Source organism: Phycodurus eques, chromosome 18 (assembly GCF_024500275.1).
Source record: "Phycodurus eques isolate BA_2022a chromosome 18, UOR_Pequ_1.1, whole genome shotgun sequence".
Classification (NCBI taxonomy): Eukaryota; Metazoa; Chordata; class Actinopteri; order Syngnathiformes; family Syngnathidae; genus Phycodurus; species Phycodurus eques.
In genome coordinates, this window is record NC_084542.1 from 6,427,719 (window position 1) to 6,443,288 (window position 15,570).

The following is a 15,570-nucleotide window of genomic DNA, read 5'->3' on the forward strand; positions in this document are numbered from 1 at the left end:
ATACATCCCAAAAACATGCACGTTAATTGAAAACTCTAAATTGCCTGTAGGTGTGAATGTGAGTGCGAATGGTTGTTTGTTTGTATGTGCCGTGCGATTGGCTAGCAACCAGTTCAGGGTGTACCCCGCCTCCTGCCCGATGATAGCTGGGATAGGCTCCAGCTCGCCGGCGACCCTAGTGAGGAGAAGCGGCTCAGAAAATGGATGAATTTGAAATGTCGACTCGTCGGACCACAGAACACTTTTCCACTGTGCATCAGTCCATCTTAGATGAGCTCGGGCCCAGAGAAGCCGGCGACATTTCTGGGTGTTGTTGATAAATGGCTTTTGCTTTGCATAGTAGAGTTTCAAGTTGCACTTACGGATGTAGCGCTAAACTGTATTTACTGACGTTTGATGTCAGTTTTTGATGCAGTGCCGCCTGAGCGTTCGAAGGTCACAGGCATTCAATGTTGGTTTTCGGCCTTACCGCTTACATGCAGTGATTTCTCCAGATTCTGTGAACCTTTTGATGATATTATGGACCGTAGATGATAAAATTCCTAAATTCCTTGCAATTGTACGTTGAGGAACATTGTCCTTTAACTGTTCGACTATTTTCTCACGCACTTATTCACAAAGAGGTGACCCTCGCCCCATCTTTGCTTGTGAATGACTGACCAATTCAGGGAAGCTCCTTTTTACCCAATAAGGGCACCCACCTGTTCCCAATTAGCCTGTTCACCTGTGGGATGTTCCAAAAAGGTGTTTGATGAGCATTCCCCAACTCTGTCTTTTTTGCCACCTGTCCCAACTTTTTTGGAACGTGTTGCAGCCATAAAATTCTAAGTTAATGATTATTTGCTAAAAACAATAAAGTTTATCAGTTTGAACATTAAAAATATTGCCTTAGTTGTGTATTCAATTAAATATAGGTTGCACATGAGTTTCAAATCATTGTATTCTGTTTTTATTTATGTTTAACACAACGTACCAACTTCATTGGAATTGAGGTTGTAAATAAAAATGCAATGCCATGTCACGTACCTCATCTCAAGTCCGCTGTCGACACCAGCGATATGTGTGCTGCAGATTATAAACATGCAGACAATATGGCATGGGTAGGTAAATCTCGGGAATTTCCTTGGGCCGTAACTCAGCAAACTCATGCTTCTTCTCAGAATCAGAATCAGAATCATCTTTATTTGCCAAGTATGTCCAAAAAACACACAAGGAATTTGTCTCCGGTAGTTGGAGCTGCTCTAGTACGACAACAGACAGTCAATTGACAGAGAACACTTTTGAGACATGAAGACATTGACAAAAAAAACAGTCGCGAGTCCTCGTGGTCCACTTGTACGTTCAAGTAAGTACTGTGCAACCCTAAAAACAAAATACCGAGAGGACACAAAGCCAGCTATGTCCCAAAACTGACACAACAATCGCCCGTTGAACTAAGCAGTCCTAGCTTGAATGGCACGGTGTGGGAGACCACCGATGCCTCTTTAAATATTGTTTGTGAAGAAAAAATCTTCAAAGTTAATTGTTGTATTGTTGTGGTCTGTTTAAATAATTACCATAATTTTCATGTATATGCGCACCCATGTATAATACGCACCCCCAATTTTGACTGCAAAATTCTGGAAAACCCTTACACCTATGTATGATGCATTTTTACAATGCATGATTTTGGTTCTACCCATATGATCAAAATATGAAGTATTATCTGTATTTTGTTATTTTTTTCAAATAATTATTCTGAAGTTAAGCACTTTATTTGAACACTTAATACTTTCTTTGTATTTACTTGCTCTTATTTTGAAATTAACATGTCTACTTTTATTTAGTAAATGAGAAAGCACACAATTGTGCTCATATGTTTGATTACGGTGTCACTGATGGTATAGTGGTACCCTCGCCTGACTCAGTGACAGTGGTGTGAATGTGAGTGTGAATGGTTGTCCGTGTCTATATGTGCCCTGCAACTGACTGGCTACCGGTTCTGGGTGTAGTCCGCCTTGCGCCCAAAGTCTGCTGGGATAGGCTCCAGCGCCCCGCGACCCTGAACAGGATAAACAGTGTTGAGAATGAATGGATGGATGTTTGATTACCCAGGCAGAATTTGTAAGATGTGTACAATTCTTTAAAGAAAACATGAAGGACCAAGCGAAACACATTTAATTTTATTATAATGGCATTCTAATTAAACTCACGCATTTCAGAAAAGCATTATTATTAAACAAAATAAATAAATTAATGATGGTTGTTGTTATTTAAAAAATAAAATAAAATAAAAATAGTTCACAAATTATGCCTGGGTATGTAAACTTATGAGCACACCTGTACATATATGAAGTCATATGTACCCGTCATATTGGAATGAAAGTGTAGGCTATACCTTTTTCATAACGTCTCAGTGGCAGTGGCATATTGGAATTAAAGTGTAAAGCTTTGTCATAAACTGTAGATGCCGGCATATATTTATAAAATGTTTATAAAAAGTGTATTTTAATTTTCCCTTATACCCATGTATAATGCGCACTATTAACTTTTGACAATTCTTTAAGGGAAAAAATGAACATTACACACAAGAAATTACGCTAATTTGATATTTAAGCGGCACGGTGAACGACTGGTTAGCACATCTGCCTCATAGATCTGAGGACCCGGGTTCATTTTCTTATTGTCCTGTTCGGCGGTCAAGCAGAATGGAAGATCTCTATCCCTTTAATGAAAGTTTTACTGTGTCATAGTGGAGCTTTTAAGCTTCCGCTGTGGTCTCTTAGGATTATAATTGAAGTTTATTGAGAATCAGAGTTGATCAGTCGAACAGAATAAAGTTCTCAGGAACCGGGTTCAAATCCGGCCTCCCTGTGGGGAGTTTGATTAACATTACAACATGACAGAACTAATGGGTGCTAACTTACTGTAATTAAATTATCCATCCACCCATGCATCTTCTGCACTGCTTATCCTCACAAGGGTCGCGGGAGTGCTGGAACCTATCCCAGCTATCATCGTGGTTGCCAGCCAATCGCAGGGCACACCTAAACAAACAACCATTCGCACTCACATTCACACCTATGGGCAATTTAGAGGCTTCAATTAACCTACCATGCATGTTTTTGGGCAAGAAACCGCAGTGCCCGGAGAAAACCCACGCAGGCCCGGGGAGAACATGCAAACTCCACACAGGCGGGGAAAGGGATTGAACCCTCAATCAATCAATCCTTGAATTGAAGTCCTCTCCTGAGCACCGGTGACCATCAACACACTTTTTTCCCCATTTTGTTCTTATAATACACACAACTCAATCGATTGTTGTTGTCGTGGCTGTGGTAACAAGTTTATCCGGTTGCGTTTGAGTTGACAGCCCAGTGATCGTAAAAAAACGGGATGAGGTGGTATCGCAAAACTAGCTTTTGGATTCAAATATAACCTACATAATGGTGATGCGGAGTAAATGTCTTTTGCGGAGCCGATCAATGACGTCATTGGTCGGATCTGCGAATTATGACATTAAAGCTGATCAGCATAAAATGCTAATTATCGGCCGATACCGATCAGGGCGATAAAATCGGTGTAGTCTATTATCTAGATATGTATCGAATCAGCCAGAGATGCCCAACCCTAAATTGAACATTCAGGTAGGTGTAATCATTTTGTTATGTGTGTTACTTTTACAGTGAACTTCATCTGGAGTGTCAATAAACGACTTGCAAGCAACATTCACTCTTACTAGTGATGGGCACGGCAGTTCTTTTGAATGTACAGAATCATTCGATGCCCGATGATAGCTGGGATAGGCTCTAGCACGCCCGCGACCTTAGTGAGGAGAAGCGGCTCAGAAAATGGACGGATGGATGAATCATTCGAATCAGTTCATTAAAATTATTTGTTCAAAAGATTCATTCACCAAATCGTTCAGTTCTTTTTCACAAAATCATTCAAGTGCTTCCTCATTCAGTTAATGATCCATCCCTGGGGGTCACGTTCACCAAAGGACTATGCGTTGTTGTTGTTGTCATGTATTGTAAACTAGGAAAGGCGGGGAGATTATTTAAAAAGAAAAGAAAAAGCAAAAAAACTTTGGCTAAATTATCACCTACCTATCTCTCTCTCAGCAAGCTCTCGAACACCTGGCTTCGGTTGTGAGTCGTGAACATGCGTGCAGCGAGCTCAGCTACCAACCATCCTTCCGCGTCTCCAGATGTCCAGCTAGGCTCTCGCCAGCCGGTGTCTTTTCTGCATTCAACCGCAGTGGAAAGGGTCGCTGACCAGCCCCCGCCAGCCGGGCTTTTTGCTCACTCGCCTTACTGTTATTGTCATCTAATTAATGGAAAGAGTCTTTGAGTGTATTGAGAAGCTCTATAAGTTTAATGTATTATTATTATGAAATAAAAAGCTTTAATAATCGCATCAGAGACACAGAGGGAATGATATGTATGTGTAATTTATGTAACATTATGATTAATTTACATATATTTTAAATGTGTGCTTGTTTTCATGTGCTTGACTGACTCAAAAATTAGCCATTAGCTTGAAGCTGCTAGTGAAAGCTATCCCCGCGAGGGCGTCAGGACTCAGGTCAAACTCACTCATGAGTACGTTCACTGCGTAGTACGTCGTTCCTTGCGCAAATAAATCACTCATCATACTAGTACATCCCTCCTTAGCGGATCACAAACAAAGAAGTTCAACAAACGAATCACTCGTGTCTAACGGATCGCAAACGATACATTTAACGAACGAATCACTCTTCAGTTCCTCAGTACACCAGTTCACTGAACGAATCACTCAGTTCACTTAAGTCCATCCCCTGAACGAATCACTCTTCAGTTCTTCAGTTCCTCAGTACACCAGTTCACTGAACGAATCAGTCTTCAGTACACCAGTACACTGCACGAATCACACAGTTCACTTAAGTCCCTCCCTCGCCTGCACGGCGCTGCCTGACGCTGGCTGCTAATTGGTCATTCGCCGAAGTGAGTGACAACCCTGGCGAATTGCAAATCACATAGCAGTACGTTGAATGAAGTCCCGGCCCCGCCTGCACACTGGCTACTCTTTGGTCATTTGCCGAAGATTCTGAAGTGTGTGACAGAACGCTTCAACAGTTCTGTTCCCGTTCCCGGCCGACTCGCTCACCTCACGGCGGCGGGTGACGGCTAAGCTAAAAGAACAAATCATTTCATAAACTGATTCGGTTCAGTTTGTTCACTAAAAAGATTAGTTCTTCTGAATGAAACAATTTCCGATGTCAAAGATCAGATCGGTTGTTTTCTTAAAAGAAAGGAGGAGGTGGCTGGGAGACATAATGTATTCAGTATTCACAGCCTCAGTCTCAATTGATTCTTACTCACAACACTGTCCACTCAAATCTGTTATTTACACACCCACAAGCCAGGTACGCATCCTGGGTGGAGCAACCCTAAAGTCTTGGTGTTCCCTGTCAAATCTGGCCATGAGCGCATTCTGCTTGCATTCTCCCGTGGATTTAAGCACTTCCGCAATCCAGATGCTATAGTAAGTCTAGCATCCTGTGAAGGTGCCTTTGATTTTGCCAGCACCTTCTCTTCATGGCTACTCACAGCGGTGCCATTTGCACCTGCCTTTTATAAGCGGTATTTAAGGATGGAAATTCCGCCATTGAAATTTGTCTCAGGTTTGGTAAATCACATTACATGTGCTAAATCAATTATATATACTCCTCCCAGATCGTGCAAAATGAACTGTGTGGCAATTTAGCACATTTGGCACATGTAAACGTGGGTGCGCCCCAGTTTGTAGATCAGCTTCTACATCTGCTCGGGTGGGCAATCACGTTTGCGCCTATTATTGCACGCACACAAATAGGTTGTCTTGAGTAAATCAGGCTCTCTCCAAAGGGTTACTCCTGAACTTTGACCCCTGTGCTCCCATCAAGACAGACTCAGCGTGGCGCGTGGTGCATCACCAGGCAGGTAAAAACAGCAACATAGCTAATTTTACACATTTAAGGCAGCTAGCATTCCATATTTTATTTCTAGGATTGGTTGTGAAATTTGTTAGCTCTAATATGGTACAGAATTTTAGTTTATTTTATATGTCATGTCCTCTACTAGTAGTTTATGCGTTATCCATTATCCATTTCACAAAGACGTGTGAATGTCACCAAAATGTGGAGGAGGCTTTTGGCATAGTTTCTTGATACATGACTAGACTAGTTTTGTACAAACAGTATACCACAAGTGTTTTTGAAAGCCACTTGTGTATGAGCAAGATGGAAAATGTAACCACATTAGGTACTACATAGGCCCTGAGACTAACATCTACACTCCAACGCACACCTCCACTCAAACTGGTAATTTGGAGTAAATCTGATACATCTCATTGTTCAAATAACACTGCTTTGCCAAAGCTAAACTACAGGAAGTCCTCGATTTACAAACAAGTTCCGTTCCTACGCTGGCGACGTAACACGAATTTCCGTGTAAGTCGGATTTCACCGTTAAAGTCGAAATTTACGGCGAAATACCTTTGTTACAGGTATTGTCCCACGTGATTGTGACAGCAAGCTCAGTGTGTGGGGGGCGTGTGCGTCGATGTGTGTGTGTGACGGGACTGGGCAGGCGTCGTCCGGCGGGACTGTGAAGGAGGAAGGAGTACGTGCCGGTGCGAGTGTGTTCAGTACCAAGTGTAGTGACGGCGACCGGGGAAGAGTAGCAATTAGCGGAGGACCGTTGACGGGTTGACACTTCGTATAAAGAAACTAAAATACATTAAAATAAAAAAATAAGATGCTGTACTTACCATTACTGCTGAGAGTGTGAAAAAAGGAGGGCGAAAAAGGCAAAGATACTCCCGCCGCACAAACACAGACAAGCACTATGCACTAGCTAAGCAGAAACACTATGGTGCTGGGACAAAATGGCGGACGAGGCACGGGCGTCGTAAAGTCGAAACGACGTAGGTCGAGTGCGTCGTAACTCGAGGACTTCCTGTACAGTTCTCTAAAAGCCTAGTCAGATCATGGAGTATATATCAGGAAGTGAAAATAATCCTCATGAGACAAACCATTTAAAAAACTAATCTAATTTATCATTTTAGCCACCAGCATGTTTCTTTTTCTTTTCTTTTTTTGAGGGAACAGGATGGAGGAGCACACAATGTATACATGTTTCATATTATAAATCCAATGCATTCAAATGTGTGCTTAAATACACATGTACTGCAGTAAGTAGAAAGCCTCTTTGGCAAGGGTGCTGGAGCTCATTACAATTCATAATGGAAGTAAATGACTTCACTCTTAAACCAATCAGGAAGCAATTTTTTCATTAACATAAAAATCAATGACCGTGCCCCTTCTCCCAATCCAAACGAATGATAATTTTTTCCAGAATGCTTGCCTTTTTCTGGCCCACAGAAAAATAGACATAAACATTGGCACTGTTGCCACAGCACATACTGATGTCAACACACATGGATTTAGCAAACACATGAAGTGGAAATCAACTGAAAAGTGTTACTTAACTTTTCTTACAATATAATACAATCATGCAAGATTCTTTGCTAGTCTGGAAGCAATCATATCTGGGAGAAAGGTTCACACATCTGTCATGGCAACAAAAGAAAAACCATATAATTTACAAACAAGGACTGCACAATGTTAACAATAGCTGAGCCTGTTCATAACTGTTCTGGTTCATATTTCACTTTGTCACATGTTAACCTGAAACAACTTGGCTTTCCCAAAGGAAGCAAACTCTAGGGTTAACAATGTGTGCCTTTGACCGGATTACTTGAAGATCCACTTACATTCACGCCAAGACCAAAGACCAGTGGTACAGAGGAATAGTGGAACATCTACAATGGAAGTTCCTAACTTTGTACAACTTAAACATGTCAGAACGTAACTTTTCTGGTAAAATATGCCTGCCGCATATTGCATGACGTCACTTCAGACCTACACTTACCTCATGAGAACTTAAGTACACAAACATCTGTAGAATAATTTTGTGCTTTGATTTTTAGTGACACAAAAAAAGGCGGTGCCTCAACAACTTGTATTAAAAGAACATGACAGAAGAAAAATAGGCACCGGAAGTTAGGTGAAGGGAGCACACTTACTGTACATTCAAAGTCGTAAAACACTAAATGCACCAATACGCTTTGTCACTTTTCATCAGAGTAACTTTTTTTTTTCATTACAGTGGTTCACTTCGTTTTTTAAATTAATTGATTGCGAAGAATATGTTCAATTATATTAAACTTATTCTTGATTAATTGTTTTACAGCAGTTTAGGCAAGTCGAGTCTCGTCTGCTAAAGAAGAATATGATACCCACAGATGTCCACTATAGTACAAATTAGGGCTGTGCGATATTTGGGGGGGGGGGAATTACACTGTAATTTTTTTAACCCTGCAATATCAAACATCCAAACACCAAAGGCATGAAATAGGTGACCAAAAAATAATAAAAAAAAACAAAACATTGTAAGGTATCCCACAGGCCCCCACAGAGATTTTTTTTTATTTTAACATAAATGAAGCAATCTGGAAGACTCTGAAGAGTACAATAACATAAAAGCAACACATTTTCTACACGCAGAAAAACATTTATTTACACTGCTCAAGTACATGTTGATGTACAAATTTAAGATTAAAATGAAATTTGCCTCATTTCTTTTCTTTTTTGTTTTGGCCTCCAACTTGAGCCAAGCCCATCTCCACCTGCACCTGATGCCTTCTTCAAGCTGTGCCACATGAATAGCATCCTCCTCTTTAAACATTCTCATTCTGGAAAATAATTGACTAAAATCATTGTCTGTTTCACTTCCATCCATTTTCTGAGCCGCTTATCCTCACAAGGGTGGCGAGAGTGCTGGAGCCTAGCTTCAGAGGATTTGCTGAATCGACAGTGAATTGAGGAGGGAAGTATTGCAATGCATTGATGAATCGATAGCTTTACCCATCCCTTTCACGTCTTACTACTAACAGTGGTAAAAAATAAATAAAAATAGATGTGGAAAAACTAAGAATGCACAAAACAAAGTATTCGATTTCAAATCAAAAGTCTACTAGTTTCCTGGAATGGAACAGATTTTTCTACCTTAAATTTTCCATTGTACACTAAAATAAAACATCAACGAGTGATTCTTCTCTAGAAATGGCACAAGGGAGATACAAAGGACGATCAAGTGAATAGAGAAAGCAAATCGCATCTTGAGAAGCCACAAAGAGACGTTCTTCATAAGACGGAAGGAAGGAACAAGCGAAAAGATCAGATGTTGAGTGTGATAAGACTATAAGGGAACACCAAAAAAGAGGAACTGAATGACTGCTTTCTGCCCTGAAGAAAAAAAACAAGAACATAACAAAAGAGAAATGCTGAGTTGATAATACTGCACCGATCTTGCTTGTCTCACTACATAATACTCCATCCGCAACAAGTGCCATTGGATCTTGGACTTTTTTTTTTTTTTTTTTTTTTTTAAACCCAACTCTACAAGACATCAAACATTTATAGAAGTAAATGGATGATGAGCTCTGTGGTCTGCAAGATAGCATTAAAAATGCTCTTTGGTGAAAAATGGAGGAATACTTGCCTTTTGGTGTAATTTAACCTGTTAGAAAACTGATAAACTAAAGGCTAGATAGGAATGACTGCTCATCCAATCATAGATTTCGCTCTCACCTTCATTATCTCCCCACCCACAATGGAGACAATGACACAATTCAGCAGCAGATCAACAACTGTACTGATGAAAAAATTCCATGCATACAGTACTGTATGGGCATCTGATAACATGGGAATCAAAATCAACTATGAAGGAATTTTATTTTACACAACTTGAAACACAGCTTGTTTGGGGAAACATTTTCCCCTTGTGTCTCAACTCATTTTGCCTAGATAAAAAAAAAAAAACTAAAAATATAATTTACAAGTTACTGTAATTACACAATACAAAACTCCCAGAATAACAGAAAGTCTTCAGGCGACAGTTGGGATTAATGTGAGTTTCCCTACTCATGTTTCTCTTTTTCACTTCCTCTATAGCAGAGTTGTGATCCTCTGGACTGTGAGCATTTGATCTTAGCAACTCTAAAACCAAATAAAACCTCAGAGGCCCCATTTAAGTATGGCCTTTATCAAAAAATTTAAATCAAATACTCCTTAGGGCTCAACTAATTAAGAGCCCTAAAATTTTTGTTTGCCCGTGGCAAACTTGAGCTAGCCCTGTTCGGTCAAGTGCACTCAAATGTTTGCTATATGTCACGGTTCGGTTTTATCACGGTCCTCTAATTATTGCGGTATTGTCAGAAAGCTCACGGTATAGCAGGAAGGTTGACAGTATAAGTGGGGCGATAATAATAATCAATAACCATGCTATATTCACAATAACAAAACTGTCCATTGAGAAATTGTCTGTTCACTAATTTAACAGAATTACTGTCATATTTTTTTAAAGGGCGGCATGGTGAACGACTGGTTAGCACATCTGTCTCACAGTTCTGAGGTCTTGGGTTCAAATCCGGCCTCATTTGTATGGAGTTGGCATTTTTCTCCCCGTGCTTGCGTGGGTTTTCTCCAGGTACACTGGTTTCCTCCCACATCCCAAAAACATGCATGGTAGGTTAATTGAAGACTCTAAAATGTCCGTAGGTGTGAATGTGAGTGTGAATGGTTGATGGTTTATATGTGCCCTGCGACTGGCTGGCGACCAGTTCAGGGTGTATCCCGTCTTTCGCCCAAAGTCAGCTAGGATAGGCTCTAGCACGCCCATGACCTTAGTGAGGATAAGTGGTGGGGGAAATGAATGAAATGAATGAATGAATGAAATTGCTGCTATTCTAACTAACATTAAAGATTGCTGCCTACTAACAGTGATTTATTTGATTGAGTCCAAAAATTCAAGTCAAAATCAGAAAGGCAGGAACACTTTTAAAGGCAATGCAGGTTTAGAAACAACCAAGTAACAATGAACAAAATTATTATGGGACTCCTACATAGTTTATTTATTAGTTGGCATTTTTCTCCCCGTGCTTGCGTGGGTTTTCTCCAGGTACACCGGTTTCCTCCCACATCCCAAAAACATCCAGGGTAGGTTAATTGAAGACTCTAAATTGGCCTTAGGTGTGAATGTGTACACGAAAGGTTGTTTGTTTATATGTGCCCTGCAATTGGCTGGCGACTAGTTCGGGGTGTACCCCGCCTCTCCCCCGAAGATAGCCGGGATAGACTCCAGCATCCCCGCGACCCTAGTGAGGATAAGCGGAATAGAATTTTGGGGAGTAATGGAATGTAATTGCAGAGGTATACTGTATGTTTTAATGGGAGTTAGAATCATTTATCCCTCTCCGTGTGATGTTCATCAATCCATGAGTTGACTCACTAATACACCACTAAAGAGTGATATTGTTAAACCTAGGCTTTACACGATCAGGATTTTTGGGGCCGATCACCGAGTTGAAAAAAACTATAACCGATCACAAGATGGAGGAATGTGGAATCTAAATGACCTGTTCATTTACTGTATATACTTGTGTACTTAATTGCTCAAAGAATTATATTTACAATAAATAATCTATCTTTGTTAATCTATTTATGCCAGTGATGCATTGTGACAGACAGAACAAATGATAAATGGTCTTCTATTAGTTGGCAGGAAGTACATACAGTAATTAATGTATCCACATTTTGTGACATTTTTGTTTGTTGGTGTTCCGAGAGATTTTTCAATTGTAAAATATGTTCCTTGGCTCCATAAAGGTTGGAAATCACAGCTCTAGTCAGATCGTGTATTCTAATCAGTCAGGTCAAACCAACATTACATGACAGAAATAATGGGTGCTAACTTACTGTAATTAAATTACTTCACTCACACCGAAACTTTAGAGGATGATTCGACAGAACGGCAGCATGTCTACGTCCAACTGTTCGTGGTACCACTAGCTTGCTAGGCTACATAACGTTTTGTTTCCTGCTTGCGAGCTGTATCGTATTCAAAGTAGGGGAACATACCTCAAGCAAGCGTTAAACGAACGTCCTCTCCTGTCTAGTTAAAGTCTAGTTAAAATATGCTTAAACAATTCGGCGGATGAGAGGGGGCAGCAGCGGCGAAACACAGAGATCCCTGAAGATCAACTCTTCACTGGTGCGTTGGCATTTTATTGCAACAAATAGCTCCAGAGGCTATCAATCGTTTAGTAGAAACCCCCCAAAAGCTCAAACCAGCACCTTTTATCATTTCTGCTAACCCCAAAGGTCAGAGTAACCCTATTACAATCAGGGGTATACTTACCTTTAGGAAAACACAAGCAATTGGCTGGGGCACTGAGATTTTCTTCGATTGAAAGCATTCTTTTTTGTTTTAGTCTTTTAAAAACACATCAAAATGCTGATTCTATCATGATCGTTTCGAGTGCTCCCTCCTCCCTTCTCATGCAATGGTCTATTCCAGCTTCCCACGCATGTGCAGACTTGAGACTGGGTAGCAATTAGCAACACAAACTTGTTGTCGCATTGTGAGAAAAATGAAGCAGAGTTATCCCAAGAGAGTGGAGACGAGGGGAAGACAAGAGGAGAACAGTTTTTAATTACGTACGCTGGAAAACTACCAAAGGTTTCGATCTTTTTGACAGTGACGCCTAATGCGCATAACCAACAACACAAGGAGCCAGACGCTCTTGCCAGTTAACAGTTGCACTTCTTGAGCTGACGAGGATGCAGTTGAGATGAAGTGGAGAGTGACACGAGTGACGATTTTCATCATGAATGGTATTAAAAACTGGCCAAATGGTAACATATTAGATGTTGACTAATGTCCTCATCAATTACTGTGTGGTAAAAGTGCAGAGATCTTTCACTTGTTAGATAATAATCCTCATGAAGCATTTTTGCCAAATTCACAATTTTTAACTGATGATACAAATGTAGACACTAAAACTCTGAAGTACACAGATGTGCAGGGCACCATAATTGGGTTTGTTACACACTTCCATTCACTTCAAAACGTTCACACGACACATACAGAAGCTATTTTGATCATCTGGATTAACAATTAAGTGCTGTTGAAGGAATGAACAAGGATTCGGAAAAATAAACAGTTTTATGTACTGCTCCAACAGCATACATCATTGGGTGTTTATGTTTTTATTTTAAAGATAAAATAGCTGATTTTTGAGACTATCCAGTGCTAAGTCAAACAGCAGTCCTGATGTTTATTAAAAAAAAAAAAAAAAAAAAAGAGGGCAAGACTTTGGAGTAATGTTACACACAAGGAAGGGAGGGTCGTCAATGTGGACAAAAACCCCTGTTGAAATCCAAGCCTTTTCTCGAGACAATTCTGCCATAATACTTCATTTAAATCTGGCTACTTGTGTAGCTTTGACATGTGCGGCCATGTTGACGAAAGTTGCTCACCGCCACAAACACAACGTTACAAATTAAACAGCTAATGCGTTGAATTAAGCGGTATTTGGACTTTTTAGACGTCAAAAACGTGGATTTAAATCCGAGGTTGTACTCACCGACAGGTATTGGCGGCGGGCTACCGACATCTACAAACAAACGTGAGGTTCTGACTCAAGTTTTACACTGCTTTTCTTCTTTCTCCACCCTCCGCTTGTCCCCTCGTCGTCTCTTCTAGCCTCAAGTTATGTTTAAAACATGTCGTAGCCGTCCGGTTTTATATTTCCGTAGTAGAAAGCCATGTTGTTGAGCAGCCTCCGTGGCGTCTGCCTGCCTGCCAGTCCGCCTGTACCGGTGACCACTGACTGACCGTACTCTAGCATTTTTTGAAAGAAAGTCACTCCTCTTAGCGCCATGTTCCCTCCCATTATGATGATTGCGTGAATTTCTAACCCTCGCGCCTATTTCATACTGTGATAACTTTCAATAGTACAACTCTCACGTCATTATAATGACACCGTCATATGGTGTGAACAATGACAGCGTTATGTCGTGACAAAGTAACTTCACAAAACGTACGATAAACATGAGGAAATTCAGCCACAGGACATTGTGATGCAGTGCAGTTCTACAATGCAAACTACAACTACATTACACGACATTGTTAAATTAATACCCCTCTGACAGACTCAGTCTGAATACCCAATACTGTAATCAGAAACCGAGTATTATAGTTGTTATTCCGTCTCTCTTATATGATTAAAAATATTGAAATTTTTGATTGTACATATAATGATTCAAAAGTACTTGGGACATTCCACCAAGTAGATGCCATTTGTGTCCCCAGGAAATTAAATGTGTACTGGAAATGCACGATAAAAGTAGCTGTAAAATACATTTATATTAAGAAAAGTGTTGATCTGGTTGCATGAATACATTTCTTTTAATGAAACTATCTTGAACACTGTAGAAGTAGTATTTGTTGCCTGTCCCCGCTTCCTAAAATTACCAAGAAATGTAATAATTAAATTCTTTTAGAATTTATTTTTACATTGTATTACTATTTATCACAAATATACTTAGAGCTTATTTTCTTAACAAAAACAAAACAAAACAAAACTATTGAGTTTAAATCATCAGCTGTCTCTTTTCTATAGTATCAACATGGGTTTGAGCTGTTCAAACACTTTAGAAATTAGCCTGCTTGTTTTTAGCGTATTGGCTTACGCCAGAGTAGTAGCATATTCTTTTACATACTTTTATACAGTACGTATTGTCATCTTTACATAATACTGGAGTAAATTCTAATTCTTGCTAGTTAAATCCTAAAAATTATACCTCAAGATACTATGCTGCCATGTGGTCCGCTATTTGTTTTCTAAAGTATTTTTCATAAATGCAGGCTATATATATTGTCATCATTACTACACACTGATACTAGTTTTGTAAAATGTTTTATTCAGTTATAAGCCGTTTTATTTTTATTTTTTTATGTAAACATGTTCAGCATTATTTATTGTTTTGTCTCAATATTTTATACGGGCCAGTATTTCCTAAAGGATTTCAGTTTTGAACTATTTTAGTCCGTCAAAAATAAAATAAAATAAAGAAATAACTTGTTTTTAGTCTGTTGGCTAACCCTCATAGCTATATTGGTAGCCAGAGTAGTAGCCTATTATTTTTCATAAATGTATGTATGTTGTCATTTTTACACGATACTACACACTGATACAAAATTCCAATTCTAATAGCTAAATACTAAAAATGATACTTGAAGATACGAGGCTCAGACTGAAACATGGTCTGCTATTTGATTTTACGTTTTATTCTGTTTTAAGCCATATGTAACACATACAGCATTATTTATTGTTTTATCTCAATATTTTATCAAGAGAAGTATGTGATCCAAAAGAAATTCGTCTTTGAACTGTTTTGGCCTGTCAAAACACTTTAAAGCATTTGGCCTAGGTTGTTTTTAGCTTGTTGCCTAATTGTTCGCTCCTTGGTATCCAGCATAGTGGCCTATTATTTTTAATACATTCATATTGTCAAGTATTAGATATTACAGTTAAATACTGATTGGTGATACGCTAAATTTAAATTCTAACTGGACTGGATACTAAAAAGTATATACTTAAAGACACTGAACTTAGACCCTTGACCTCTGCGAAGGCAGCACTACTCAGGTCACAGACATT

At 39.5% G+C, this 15,570-nt stretch overlaps 1 protein-coding gene across 10 annotated transcripts in view; it reads right to left on the reverse strand.

The window, feature by feature from the left end:
* Nucleotides 1–13,775, reverse strand: part of dtnba (dystrobrevin, beta a) — a 49,405-nt gene extending 35,630 nt beyond the window's left edge. For 5 of the 10 annotated variants that reach the window (XM_061703922.1, XM_061703924.1, XM_061703925.1 and 2 more), the window contains exon 1: nt 13,492–13,774. The gene's annotated coding sequence lies outside the window, so the exon portion shown is untranslated. Of the gene's footprint in view, nt 1–13,491 lie in introns of all 10 variants that reach the window. The other 5 variants (XM_061703927.1, XM_061703931.1, XM_061703930.1 and 2 more) reach the window with 2 other exon arrangements.
* Nucleotides 13,776–15,570: the final 1,795 nt, after the last annotated feature.